Consider the following 14,079-nt stretch of genomic DNA (forward strand, 5'->3'; position numbering starts at 1 on the left):
CGTGATCGCCATAGCAGGTAACCATTATACCAATATTATTATTATTATTATTATTATTATTATTTTATTATTATTATTTACCTCTTATTGAGATTTATCTTCTGATTGAGGTTCTGGCTGATATGTGCCTCTATTATCAGCAGGCTTCGAGACTTCGGACCCAATAGAGCAGTTCAGTGGGAAATCCACATAACGGCGTACTGAGTATAGTGGTAAAGCGTACAGTGGGTGGGAGTACTGTAGAATGAATGCCAACAAATACGCAAAAGAAAACGCTCTGGATTTGAAGGTTCTGACGAATAATTTGGTTTTCATACAAACCTATTTTCAAACTGTGTCTGAAACTATTACACGGTTAGAAAAGTCAGAGCAAGAGATGCCGGAAGCCCTCAAATTAGTTGAGGAAATGACACACAGAATTAATGAGACATCAAGTACAACGGTTACTGAACGTGTAAAACAGAAGTGGAAATCAATTTTATGTAAAAATAACGGATATGGAGCATTGTGTAATATAAACAGCAAATTAGTGGACATGGAGTCATCCGAGAATAAAGGACTGTCTCTTAGAGACTGCAATGATGTTAGGGTTTTTCGTTTTGCTCCTATCACGCCATGCGACGTAGAGCGCAGCTTTCCACAGTACAAACTGTATTTGGCAGATAACCGAAGAAGATTTACGTTTGAGACACTGAAAATGTATCTTGTAGTACATTGCAATTCGGTACTGTAACTGCACTTCCTAAAGACGACCAATAGAGAATAAATGAAGAAATTAAATTTGCTACATGTTTATTTCCACCATTAACACTGTGTATAGGCTAATTAAACACAAATGCTTATAAAAGACAGGAGAATAAATGCTTTTCACATTCTTTTGACACTGTCATTGTGTAATGTAGGCTATATTTACTTTCAGAATGTCCATATGTGTGTGTTTCCCCATACTACCGTACTCTATTCTAAATAGCAACGTTGTTACCTCAACACATCTCTACCTTTCACTACCTGCAGCGAGTCGTCAACCTATAGTACATGCACAGTAAACTTATTTTATCGGGTCCCAAGTCTAGAAGCCTGATTATCAACCAGTACATCTCACTTGACGATATGTGTCAGAGGAATTGTTAGTATGCATCTGAAGTCTGATTAGTGTTACATGTAGCTAATCGGCGATATATGCAATGGAGAGGGAAAAGAACTGGACATCCTACCCCATTATCTCCTGGCCCAGGTGCCTCATAAGTGGTGCTTAATGACTTTGGTATCCAGTGGCAGTGCATCAATAAGAGCACAAGAGCACTTGAACACCTTGTTTCCATTAATGCACGACTAGTTTTATTATTTAATACCGTATTGACGTAGTGGGAATGTATAATATTAGAATCGAGTATTTTAAACTTCCCGCATCTTGCATAAACTTCATATGTAAACTTGACAACATCCGTTCACGTACAAGCCGTGCTCTGTTCAAGAAGGTTACAGGAATTTCACGCATGCGCTGGAGAAAATTTTCTTTCGCTGGTCGCTTATGACTCGTCAAGAGCACAAAGCATTAAGTGAACAGTCAATCTATCCTACAGATGTCAGGTGCATCGACGGTATCGTTCACGTGATATATCTCGAGGATGAAATTTAATAGCCTGTATTCTAGTCTGTAGGTATCAGTATCTCACTGTCGGAACGTTTATGTTGTGTGTACAGTGCTGCTACGAGAGTGTAGTTTGTGAATTACTATACTTCAGTGTCAGCATAACAGCATAGTTTTGCTTTCAAACACGTGCTGGCTGAATGTTGTGGTGGTATGAATTTAAGTATCTGAATGGTAGTGTATAATATTTAAGAATAATATTTACTGGCATGTATTTATAGTAATAAATCTATGCGAATGGGATTACAGTATTGGTATAGGCTATAGTGTATCAGTGTGTTGTGAACCAAAATATATTACTGAACACACGCTTTTGTAAATAACGGCACTGTTGTATGTATTCATTTTTAACAAACGTAAACAAGGAACTCTGTTCAAGTAATTTGGAACAGTAAAGAACTAGGTAAACTGGCGTGCCAGGAAAAATTGGAAATAAAAAGACTCAGTTTCATCATCATCATCATCATCATCATCATTATTATTATTATTATTATTATTATTATTATTATTATTATTATTATTATTATATGTTCTTTTGAATTTATATACGGTTTTTTTCGATAGTGAAATATTTGAATAATGACATTTTATATTAGGCTAAACGTACGATTTCAAATTCTCTTCGATTCTGGAACACAAAATTGTGAACACATATATTTTATCACGAGCCGCCACTGTTGGTATCACTTGTGAGATTTAGAGCTGTCTTTGGGCAGTTGACTAAACAATATTGAGATTCTGGCTGTTATGTACAGTCGAAGAAAAAAGTTTTGTCGCACAGATACTTTGTAATTCCCAGAAAGGAGGCAGTGCGCATGATCAGAGGACGAGCGACCTGGTTCACAAGAGAACGACTAGTTGAGGTAATAACATTAGTTTTGATCATGCGCACTGCCTCCTTTCTGGGACTTACAAAGTATCTGTGCGACAAAACTTTTTTCTAAGACCATACATTATCAGGTTTTACATCTCGCTTGGCGATATATGTCAGAGGAAGAACAATTGAAGGGTTCAGAGCCATAGTGGGCCAAGCGCCATTTATTAGAAACGGAGAAAGCAAGGGTTAAAGTTAAGTGAATATCACAGTTTAATGAAGATTGACATATCATTCAGTTTTAATGTGTATACTTTATATTACTTACTATGTGTTTGCATTGAATTATGGTAATAACTTGATTTTAACCCTTGCTTTCTACGGTTTTAGTAAATGGCGCTTGGCCCACCATGGTTCTGAATCCTTCAATTGTTTGTGTACATCTGAAGTGTGATTAGTGTAATATGTAGCTAGTCAGCGATGTATGTTATGGAGGTGGAAAGGAACTGGCCGCTGATGCCCCACTTCGATTATTGCGATTCTTTATTCACGAATCTAAATACTGATCTTGCCTATAGACTACAGCGTGTTCACAATATCTGCGTTCGTTTCGTTTGTAACATTAGAAAATTCGATCATGTAATACCGTCACTAGAATTGTTGTCTTGGAGTCCACTTAAAGAAAGAAGATTCTTCAACTCTCTCTTATTACTATTTAAAATCATCCACACCTCCACACCCTCTTACCTAGCATCTCGTTTTGTTTACCTTTCACTACTTCGAACCCGGAACATGTACCTTCTCTCTATTCCTCTGCACAGAACATCCTTCTACTCATCATCTTTCAGCATATCTATTCCACGCCTCTGGAATTCTCTCCCTGACCACGTCAGAGACTGTCGGACAATATCAAAATTCAAATTTAAATTAAAAAATTACATTCTAGTTCGTGGAATTGTTTGTTGAACACATGTCAGGTTGCGCAACTTCACCTTAACCCATGACATATAGTAAATATTGTAACTATGCTGTTGTAAAATTGAAAATTAATATGTAATGGATTTATTATTATTATTATTATTATTATTATTATTATTATTATTATTATTATTATTATTATTATTATTATTATTATTATTATTATTGTCAGTTATCAATATCATCATTGTTATCTCTGTTTTCTTTCTTTTTGTTGTATTAGCTCGATGAGAGCACTATAATGTACTTTTGACTCTGTTGACCCTCTATAGGGTTTTAACTTAATTTGTATCATTTTCATCAGTGTTTGTATTTCTTTTTTGTATTTATATGTGCTATCTGGTAGGATGGAAGAGAAGGCCCTATTGCCTTAATCCTGTCAGATTAAATAAATTATTATTATTATTATTATTATTATTATTATTATTATTATTATTATTATTATTATTATTATTATCTTCTGGCTTACAAACAAACATTCTGATGGGAACAGACAAAAATGTTGTTTTCTTTCGCCATGTTAATAATGCCAAAAGTAATGCTTATACAAATTTTGGCCAAGCATTTCTTTTGACATTATTAACATGGTGGAAGAAAAAAAATGTAACTTTTTTATCTGCCCCAATCAAAATGTTTGCTTGTTAATGCCCTCATGAGTGATGCTTTATTCGTGTCACTTTTGAGGTTCAAACCTTACTTCGGACAGTTGAATAAACCTTACTTGACGTTACATCAGAGGAGGAGGAACATTGTTTCTATGCATCTGAAGTCTGATTGGTGTAATATATTACTAGTCAGTGATGTATGCTGTGGAGGAGGAAAGGAACCGGGCAACCTACCCCGTTATCTCCTGCCTTAGCTGTCTCATGACCGATACTTTATTAGTGTCACTTATGACGTTGAAACTTATATTCGGACCGTTGACTAACAACAACAATATACTAATAGCTATTTTATGTGAAATTGTGTAAAATTATGCCTAATTGGAAACGTCTACTTACACTGTAGGCTACATTGTCTAATCAAAGTCATGTGTCTCAATTTTTTCTTGTGTGGTAAAACAAAAAGAATTGAAAGTTCATACTTAATGTATACAGATTAAATAATTTAGGCATGTGTTTGCATCATAGGTAAAGAAAATGAACTCTAAAAGATAACATTATTTGCAACATAACGAAATAATTATTGCAAAAACATAAAGCATATAAGAAAGTACGTCTTTCCTCGTGATACCGGATTTATGTGTACATAGAAAGATTATTTTGACCTAGAGTGGATAACTTTGCACCAGAAACAGAAAATTTTCCGTCCATCCTGTGACAAACAAAATAAACAGTCGTTTAGTCCTTGTATGGGCAGCTGGATACAGCATTTGAGAGTAAGTGTGGAGACAGATGTTAAAATATAGCTTGATTTGTGTGCTCTACAAACAATACATACTAGCGGGGTTTAGTTGTGATTTTTTGTCGACTTTATGGTAAGCTTTACAGTTTACACCAATGTTACATGACGTAGGCCTATAGGGTAAACTAGGTAGTTATTGACCAGTATACGGTGATTGACCGCTTCCTTTTTTCAAGTATATTGTGAATAAACCACGATCGTGATTTCACTTTTTGCTGCATTATACCTCTAGTAGCAACCCTTATTTGTGGTTAGTTGTCGCTGTTCATCCCACTGAGTTAGTGTCTGTTGTCTGAGAGGACTGAAATCGATTGGAAATGCAACTGAACCTAAACAAGTGTAAGTAACTAGAGAAATTGCTAAGAATAATGCATCCAATAATTTATTTATTCTGCAAAGGATACATAAATTCTGGTGCTCGTTTTTACTCACAGTGTGAGAAAAGGTACAAGGTTTCCGTCCACAGAATATTATTTTGTTAAAGTTTTTATATGACATAAAAATGCCCCGTGGTCAATCACTATAAAGTGAATGGCCGCAAACTACAGTGATTGGTCGTTCATAAATTATTTGTTAGAATAATGACCAATTTGCTCCAATTCTATATATGTTATCGGTTAAATGATGGGGATTTTTACAGGACTGATACTATATTATAATGCCTAAGCCAGGTAAAGTGCATTATACAGGGGAAGCTTTACGAAACGCTACAGAACCTGTCCACAGTGGATTTGATTTAAATGAAGCTGCCAAGAAGTTTGGTGTCCTAAAAGCAACCTTAGCGTCCAGAAGCAAATATCCCGTTGAAGGAAAAGTGTTCTTTGGTCCTCGTCCAGTGCTGGGTGAAGCCATTTGTAATACCATCAGAGAAATGACACACACTTGCTTCTGATAAGGCACAAAAGAGAAAAATGGAAGAAGAGGCAAGAGAAGGAAGGAAGCGAATAAGAAATGAAAGAAAAGGCAGCGAGAAGAGTTCTTTTCTTATTTTTTTAACTTGTTATTTAACGACACTGTATCAACTATGATGTTATTTAGCGTCGATGGGATTGATGGTAGCGAGATGGTATTTGGCGAGATGAGGCCGAGGATTCGTCATAGATTACCTGAAATTTGCCTTACGGTTGGGCAAAACCTCGGAAAAACCCAACCAGGTAATCAGCCCAAGCTGGAATTGAACCCGCGCCCGAACGAAACTTCGGATCGGCAGGCAAACACCTTTGCCGACAGAGCTACGCCGGTGGCGAATAGTTCTTAATGAGAAAGATCAGAAGAAGAGAAACGAAACAGACAAGAAAAAAGTGAAAATTGTGAAAATGTGTTGTTCAATCACTAATAAATGAGTATTCAATAACTGTGCAGTAGACTGTCAATCACTAATAAGCGTGTGGTCAATAACTGTGCAGTAGACGGTCAATAACTGTAAAAGTGGACTTGTTGTGTTTATTTAATTTATCTTTGCATTAAAATTTTATTTTTTCTTTTGTTTATTGATTTTGATTTGTTTCTGAATCTTCACTTGACCCAATGCCTTTAAAATTCTCTCAATAAGTTACCACTGTTTTCCGCTATTTCATTGTTTTATTATTCATTAGCTTAAGTGGTCAATCACTATACAGTTTACCCTAATTCTGGTTCTGCACTTCTGGATGACGACCACACTTAATAAATATATATTTATTTATTTATTCATTCATTCATTCATTCATTCATTCATTCATTCATTCATTCATTCATTCATTCATTCATTTATTCATTTATTATTCCTAGTAAGTTTGAAATGAATAAAAATTAATAAATACAATGAAAGATAAACTAGCCCACTCCTGAATGAGTAAGACTCGTGCTCAGGAGGGGATTCTAATACACACAAAAATAAATTTAAAATTAGAGTGAATACAGATTAAATAGTGTTTAATATGTTTAAACCCAAACTATAAATCCAATACAATTTTTTTTTTATTAATTTGGAGAGGATTCGTGGATGAAATATTATTGGAATAAAATTTGTTTAATAATCTGGTACCTTGACTCATGCTATGATAAAAAGCTGCATTGATTTTACGTCCTAAATTCTCTGCATACAGTTTTAAATATTTTAATCGTAATTTTATTAGACTTTTTACCACATTTTTCTAGATTAATGACTAAATTTGAAAATGTAATTTATTACATTATTTACCATTATTAGTTTCATTACATTGTTTATCACAATTTCTTAGATTAATAATCAAATTTGAAAATGTAATTTTATTACATCATTTATCGTAATTTTGTGTTTAATAACAAAATTAAAAAATTAGTAGTTTCATTACATTGTTTATCATAATTTTTTAGATTAATAACCAAATTTGAAAATGTAATTTTATTACATCATTTACCATAATTTTGTATTTAACAACGAAATTAAAAAAATTAGTAGTTTCATTACATTGTTTATCGCAAATTTTTAGATTAGTAACCAAATTTTAAAATGTAACTACATTATTTACGATAATTTTCTAGATTACTAGTGAAATCTTAAGTTTAATTTTATTACATTAAGTTTTTTAACCATTACTTTCTAAATAAATAACGAAATTAAAAAAAATCGCAGTTTTGTGCCATTGCTTACCATAAATTTCTAGATTAGTAGTTAAATTTCAAAAAGTGATTGTTTCATTACATTGTATAGCACAATTTTTTTAGATTATTAACCAAATTTTAAAATGTCGCAATTTTATTGCATTATTTACCATAATTTTCTAGATTAATAACCAAATTTTAAAAAGTCATAATTTTGTTATACATTGTTTGCCATAACCTTTCATAACCAAATGTTCTTAATTTTATTACATTGTTTACAATAACTTTCTATATTTATAATACAATTTTGAAATGTCGTAGTTTAATTAGGCCTACTACATCGCTTACTATAATTTTCTAAATTAATAATAATAAATTTCAAAATGTCGTAATTTTATTACATTGTTTATCATAAATTTATAGATTAATGACCAATTTTACAAATTATTAGTTTTACTACATTGTTTACCACAATTTTTAGTTTAATAACCAATTTTTACAATGTTGTCATGTTATCATAGTTTACTATAATTTTCTAGATTAATAACCAAATTTCAAAAGGGCATAATTTTATTAGACATTGTTTGCTATAAATTTTTATAATCAAATTTCAAAATGTTGTTTACCCATATTCTTTTTAGATTAGTAACAACATTTCAAATTGTCGTACTTTATTTTAATTAGGCCTACATCGTTCACTATAATTTTCTAAATTAATAATTAAATTCCAAATATCGTAACATTATTACATTGTTTACCATAATTTTCTAGATTGAAAATCAAATTTGAAAATGTTATAATTTTATTACATTATTTATCGCAAAGACTTGTCATAACTTCGTACGATCGTATCTTACTTAATAGCTATCTATACATGATCGTTGCATAATATATTTCAATATGTGTTCAATTGTTTCAGGTCTTCTAATTTCGAGAGAGAATTGACAACGTAAACAATGAATTCACCCGCCGTGGAAACGCTATCACCACCATGAAGGTAGGACATGTGACCACGTTTTATAATAATTTTTCAAGAAATGTGTTTCAAAGCAAATTATTAGTTTTACTTCAGTCTGACCATGTGTTTAGATAGCTGGAAAACCCAGTCTATATTTTTTTTATTTCGAAAGATTGCTTAAGGACTCACTCCATTTTAGGTTTTATTCTGATAGATTGCTAAAGAACTCATTCCATTTTGGGTTTTGTTCTGATCAATTGCTAAGGAAGTCACTCTATTTTGGGTTTTACTTTGATCGATTGCTAAAGAACTCACTACATTTTATGTCTTTTATTCTTATTTATTGCTAAAGAGCTTCATTTTCGATTTTATTCTGATAGCTTGCTAAATAACTCGCTCTATTTTAGGTTGTATTTTGGTCGTTTCCTAAAGAACTCACTCCATTTTGGGTTTTATTCTGATCGCTTGCTAAAGAAGTCACTCCATTTTAGATTTTATTCTCATCGATTGCTAAAGAACTCCCTCAGCTTTGAGTTATATTCTGATCGATTGCTAAACAACTCACTCCATTTTGTGTTATATTCTGATCGACTGCTGAAGAACTCCATTTTGGACTTTATTCTGATCGATTTCTAAAGATTTCTAAAGGTTTTATTCTTATCGATTGCTAAAGAACTCACTCTATTTTTGTGTTATCCTGATCGCTTGCTAAAGAACTCACTCCATTTTATGTGTTTTATTCTGATCGATTGCTAAAGAACTCACTCTATTCTGATCTTTATTCTGATCGATTGCTAAAGAACTCACTCCATTTTATGTGTTTTATTCTGAACGATTGCTAAGGAACTCCATTTTATGTGTTTTATTCTGAACGATTGCTAAGGAACTCCATTTTCTGTGTTATTCTGATCGCTTGCTAAAGAAGTCACTCATTTTGGGTTTTATTCTGATTGATTACTAAAGGACTCACTTCATTTTGTGTTTTATTTTGAACGGTTGCTAAAGAACTCACTCAACTTAGGGTTTTATTCTGATCGATTTCTAAAGAACTCCATTTTAGGGACTTATTCTGATCAAATGCTAATGACTTCACCCCTTCCCGGTATTTTATCTCTATACGATGCTAAAGAATTTTCACCTTCTTAGATACCATATTGAAAAGTCTATCTGTGGATTAGTTCTATTTTGGTATTTTATGTAATGGATCGCTGATGAGCTTAATTGTTCTCGATATTGCTATACAACTCATTACACCTTGGTCAGTAATATCTCCATTGATTATTAAAAATTTGCGCTGCTTTGAAATTTCAGTTTTAGGCCAATTTATTGCTAAAGAATTCGCTCATCTTCCCTGTTTTACCCAAAAAATACTAATTTTACATGACTATTTCGTTTATATGACGTCATTACATTTTCGGCCAATAAAGTATAATGAAAGTTTGAATTCCAACCAATAACAGTCATATATCGCAATAATTCTGCAGCTCGATTTATCACTATCAATGTATCGCATGGTCGTTCTTTTGTTTAGTCAGTGTCGCCAACTGTTTCCACGTAAATCCATGAGCATTAATCCATTGTACTAAATAAAGTGCGAAATCCTACTTCCACATCTAAATCTTCATCTTCTAATTTCATGTCCATTGTATCTAAAGAAAATGACACTCCTTCATAACAATTGTCCATTTAATTAATGTATTAATCAGGTTATTTGTAATTATACTATAAAATTTTTAAACTAAATTATGATATCAGCAGATAATGAAAACGTATTTCTGTTATAATAACAAGAGAAAAGCGCAGTACATGTAATTAACATTTTTAAACCTGTATTTCGCTTTTCTCAATTGACATTACTGAATAACATTCAATTTCTTTATTGCATTACTTACTTACTTATGGCTTTTAAGGAACCCGGAGGTTCATTGCCGCCCTTACATAAGCACGCCATTGGTCCCTATCCTGTGCAAGATTAATCCAGTCTCTACCATCATATCCCACCTCCCTCAAATCCATTTTAATACTATCTTCCCATCTACGTCTCGGCCTCCCCAAAGGTCTTTTTCCCTCCGGCCTCCCAACTATATGCATTTCTGGATTCGCCCATACGTGCTACATGTCCTGCCCATCTCAAACGTCTGGATTTAATGTTCCTAATTATGTCAGGTGAACAAATACAATACGTGCAGATCTGCGTTGTGTAATTTTCTCCATTCATCGTAACTTCATCCCTCTTAGCCCTAAATATTTTCCTAAGAACCTTATTTTCGGACATTCTTAACCTCTTGTTTCTCTCTCAAAGTGAGAGTCCAAGTTTCACAACCATACAGAACAACCGGTAATATAACTGTTTTATAAATTCTAGCTTTCAGATTTTTTGACAGCAGACTAGATGACAAAAGCTTCTCAACCGAATAATAACAGGCATTTCCCATATTTATTCTGCGTTTAATTTCCTCCTGAGTGTCATTTATATTTGTTACTGTTGCTCCAAGATATTTGAATTTTTCCACCTCTTCGAAGGATAAATCTCCAGTTTTTATTAATCTATTTCAACTTCACAATGTCTGAATAGGTTAAGTATTCATAAACATACAACTATTAACATTTTGTGAGCGAATTTTAGAGATATATTATTTACATTTTTATTTTATTCACGAAATAGTTCTAATAAATGTCACTCGAGGTCTGAAATTACTATAGATAATTTTTGATCCCATTATCTCTTAAACGCATTTAGAATTACGCATTTTATAAGAGTCTTTACGTTTGAGGAATCAGTTTCAACAAAATATGTTACATAATGTTTCTGTTACACGAGTGTGCAAGACTATTTTGACCTAATGACTTTAATAGATTCGCTTGTAATATAAGAAACATGATATCTGTTACGACATAGCTGTCTAGTTTCTCTTAAGAATTATAACGGTAAGGTCTATTAAGTACGTGTTGACATCTATCGTAGAAAGTCTGACTTGAAGTTGGTTCCCAAGAGAGTTACTATGTTCGTGAGAGGCAGTTATTATGTTTATTAATTTTTTTATTTACTACACGCAAAATAATTTTCCCAGGCTGCAGGTATCCCATTCAGTTTAGTAGTGACGTTCAGGGTGGTCCCACGCTAGACTTCTTACTTAACTGCTCTGAAAATTGCCTCACTGTTGATTTGTGGATAGGTCAATAGAGAGAGTCTCTTTAAAAGACAAAGGAGAAAATAATAAATAATCATTATCATATCACAATACATGGATTTGGACCATTGATTGATCTGTTTTTATCTCAGTTGGCTATTAGCCATTTTAGAAGCTTTTCTTTTTGTCTTATTCCTCTATTAAGAGGAATTTCATTAAAGTATTAAACCTAAAAGTTAATATGTGTTTTTAAATATGCAATGTGCCTTTGGTAATCGAATGGTAACTTTTCGACGTGGTGTTACGCCTTCGTCAGCTGTTGGTATGGTGTCACTCTAAAGCGACCTTGTAGCATGGAACCATTTTTCTGTGTACCAATTGAAAGAAATAATTACGACAAAGATTAACAGAGTTGCGTCTATGCCGCCCACAATAATTCGTTGTTTAAGGAACTTCATTTGTTCATTCATTCGCCAGATTATGCTTCTATTGTCTATCCAAGCCAAGAACCGTATTAGTATAGTCTAGTATATACAGTCATGAAGCTCAATACGTAGGGAATATGCATCCATAGATAGTTGCTAACCACTAGTATCGCTACTTTCGGCTCATCACATATAATGCGAAATAGTACCGGCACAGGCTATTGTCCCTAGTACCCTCACAACTCAAACTTCGTGACTGTATATACTAGACTGTGGTATTAGTCCAAAACAGTATGACGTCGTTGAAAGCCAAAGCCAAGATACGCTATAAAATATAGTCCCATAAATATTTCATTATAAATAACGTTTTACACATATTATGCCAATTCAAATCAATGCAATGTAATTAACCATTATGCTATAGATTTAAATAAATCTAATTTACCTACACATTAATGTAGGATTGATATTTTCTGTTTACATAGCTTAGTGATACATTAGTAGGCCTAAGGTTCTTGGCTTGAATAGATAATAGGCCTACAACGACATTGATCAAATGGAACACCCAACATATGATCATTGTGTTAGATGAAGTTATGTACATGCCAGTATTTGCTAATAGGAAGCCACACAACCATCCGGAAAGTCGTCTGTTTATACAATGTGTTAATTAAGTACGGAATATTGCTATTAACTCTTTATATATTCATTTTATGAAAAAATACCAAAAAACAACAATTGTTGGAGATATCTAACTAAAACTTATGGCTGTGGTCTCACAAAAGTATTGATTTATGTAGGCTATAGGGTATGGCAAAAAACAAACACTTTTTCTTAAATGGCACCCTATATTAAATTTTACATATTTGAAGTCTCCATTCAATTTTACATACAAATAGAAGTTTGAGTGAGCATAAATGATGAATACTCTCTTGTAAATGTTATGGTTCTTTCAAATGATTTGATAATGTAACACAATAGTAATATACGTTACAAGAGCGGTATGTTGACGTTTTCATTTTCGAGGAAAAGATTGAAAAAGCGAAACGTAGTTGAGCTTTTTTAATTTCCGAGAACATGAAAACAAACATACCGCTCGTGTATCGTACATTATTTTGTGCGAAGATCGTTTATTACATACCTGAAAGACGAATTTATAATTAGTTGCAATGAAATCTCCATGTTGGTTTCTGTTTAATGACGCCAACTTCGGAACACCAAAATATCTTTCTTCAACATTGTTGCTGTAAAATGTTTTCTGTGTTTACTATTCTCCAGCAGGCCGTGATACACGTCTGTCTTTTTTTTTTTTACCCCAGTCTATAAATGCGAACTTAAAACAAACGGTAAGGTTATGTAATGATTTATTTTTCATTTTAATATTTTAACAATATTATTTATATAACATATTGCAGTAATAACATCGGCATCTGGAATCTCGTCGATTTTTTCACAGCTTCCTTAATGTTACTTGTATCAGGAATGCAATAAGTTTCGTGGAGTAGTAGACTTTACTTAATTTTTGCAAATATTTAAAAACAATAATTAACATTGCAATTTAGGTGAAATTGCAGTGGTAAGTTTCCAATTTATAATTATTACTATGTTAAACGTCTCTAAAAATAATATCTTAAAAGCCTAAAGCAGTAAAATGAATGTCGCGCTTAAGCGGTAAGAAGAGGGAAATTGTTATGTGTGTTACGTTGGGAATACTGAATGTTGTATTTCACACTTACCGCGTATTGGTTCTGTGCGGAAAACAAGCAAATACGCACTATCTCGCACAAAATAAATTGTGTATTCCTATGGAGTAGGCCATGAAACAAACAAAACAATAACATAATTGTTTCAGAGAATATTTAAAATTATAACAAATGTTCAAAATGAGGACCATTCACGGCCAAACAATTCCCCAGTCTATCATGAAAGCAGTCCATTGACTTTCTCATAGTCTCAGGAGTGATCAATTCCATTATGAATACACACATTTATTTTGTGTTACATATCGAAGCATTTGAAAGAACCATAATTTTAAACATTCTCTGAAACAGTTGTGTTATTGTTTTGTTTGTTTCATGTCCTACTCCATTATGAATATACACATTTATTTTGCGTTACATATCAGAGCATTTCAAAGAACTATAATGTTAAAC

This window comes from Periplaneta americana, chromosome 2, assembly GCF_040183065.1.
Source record: "Periplaneta americana isolate PAMFEO1 chromosome 2, P.americana_PAMFEO1_priV1, whole genome shotgun sequence".
NCBI lineage: Eukaryota > Metazoa > Arthropoda > Insecta > Blattodea > Blattidae > Periplaneta > Periplaneta americana.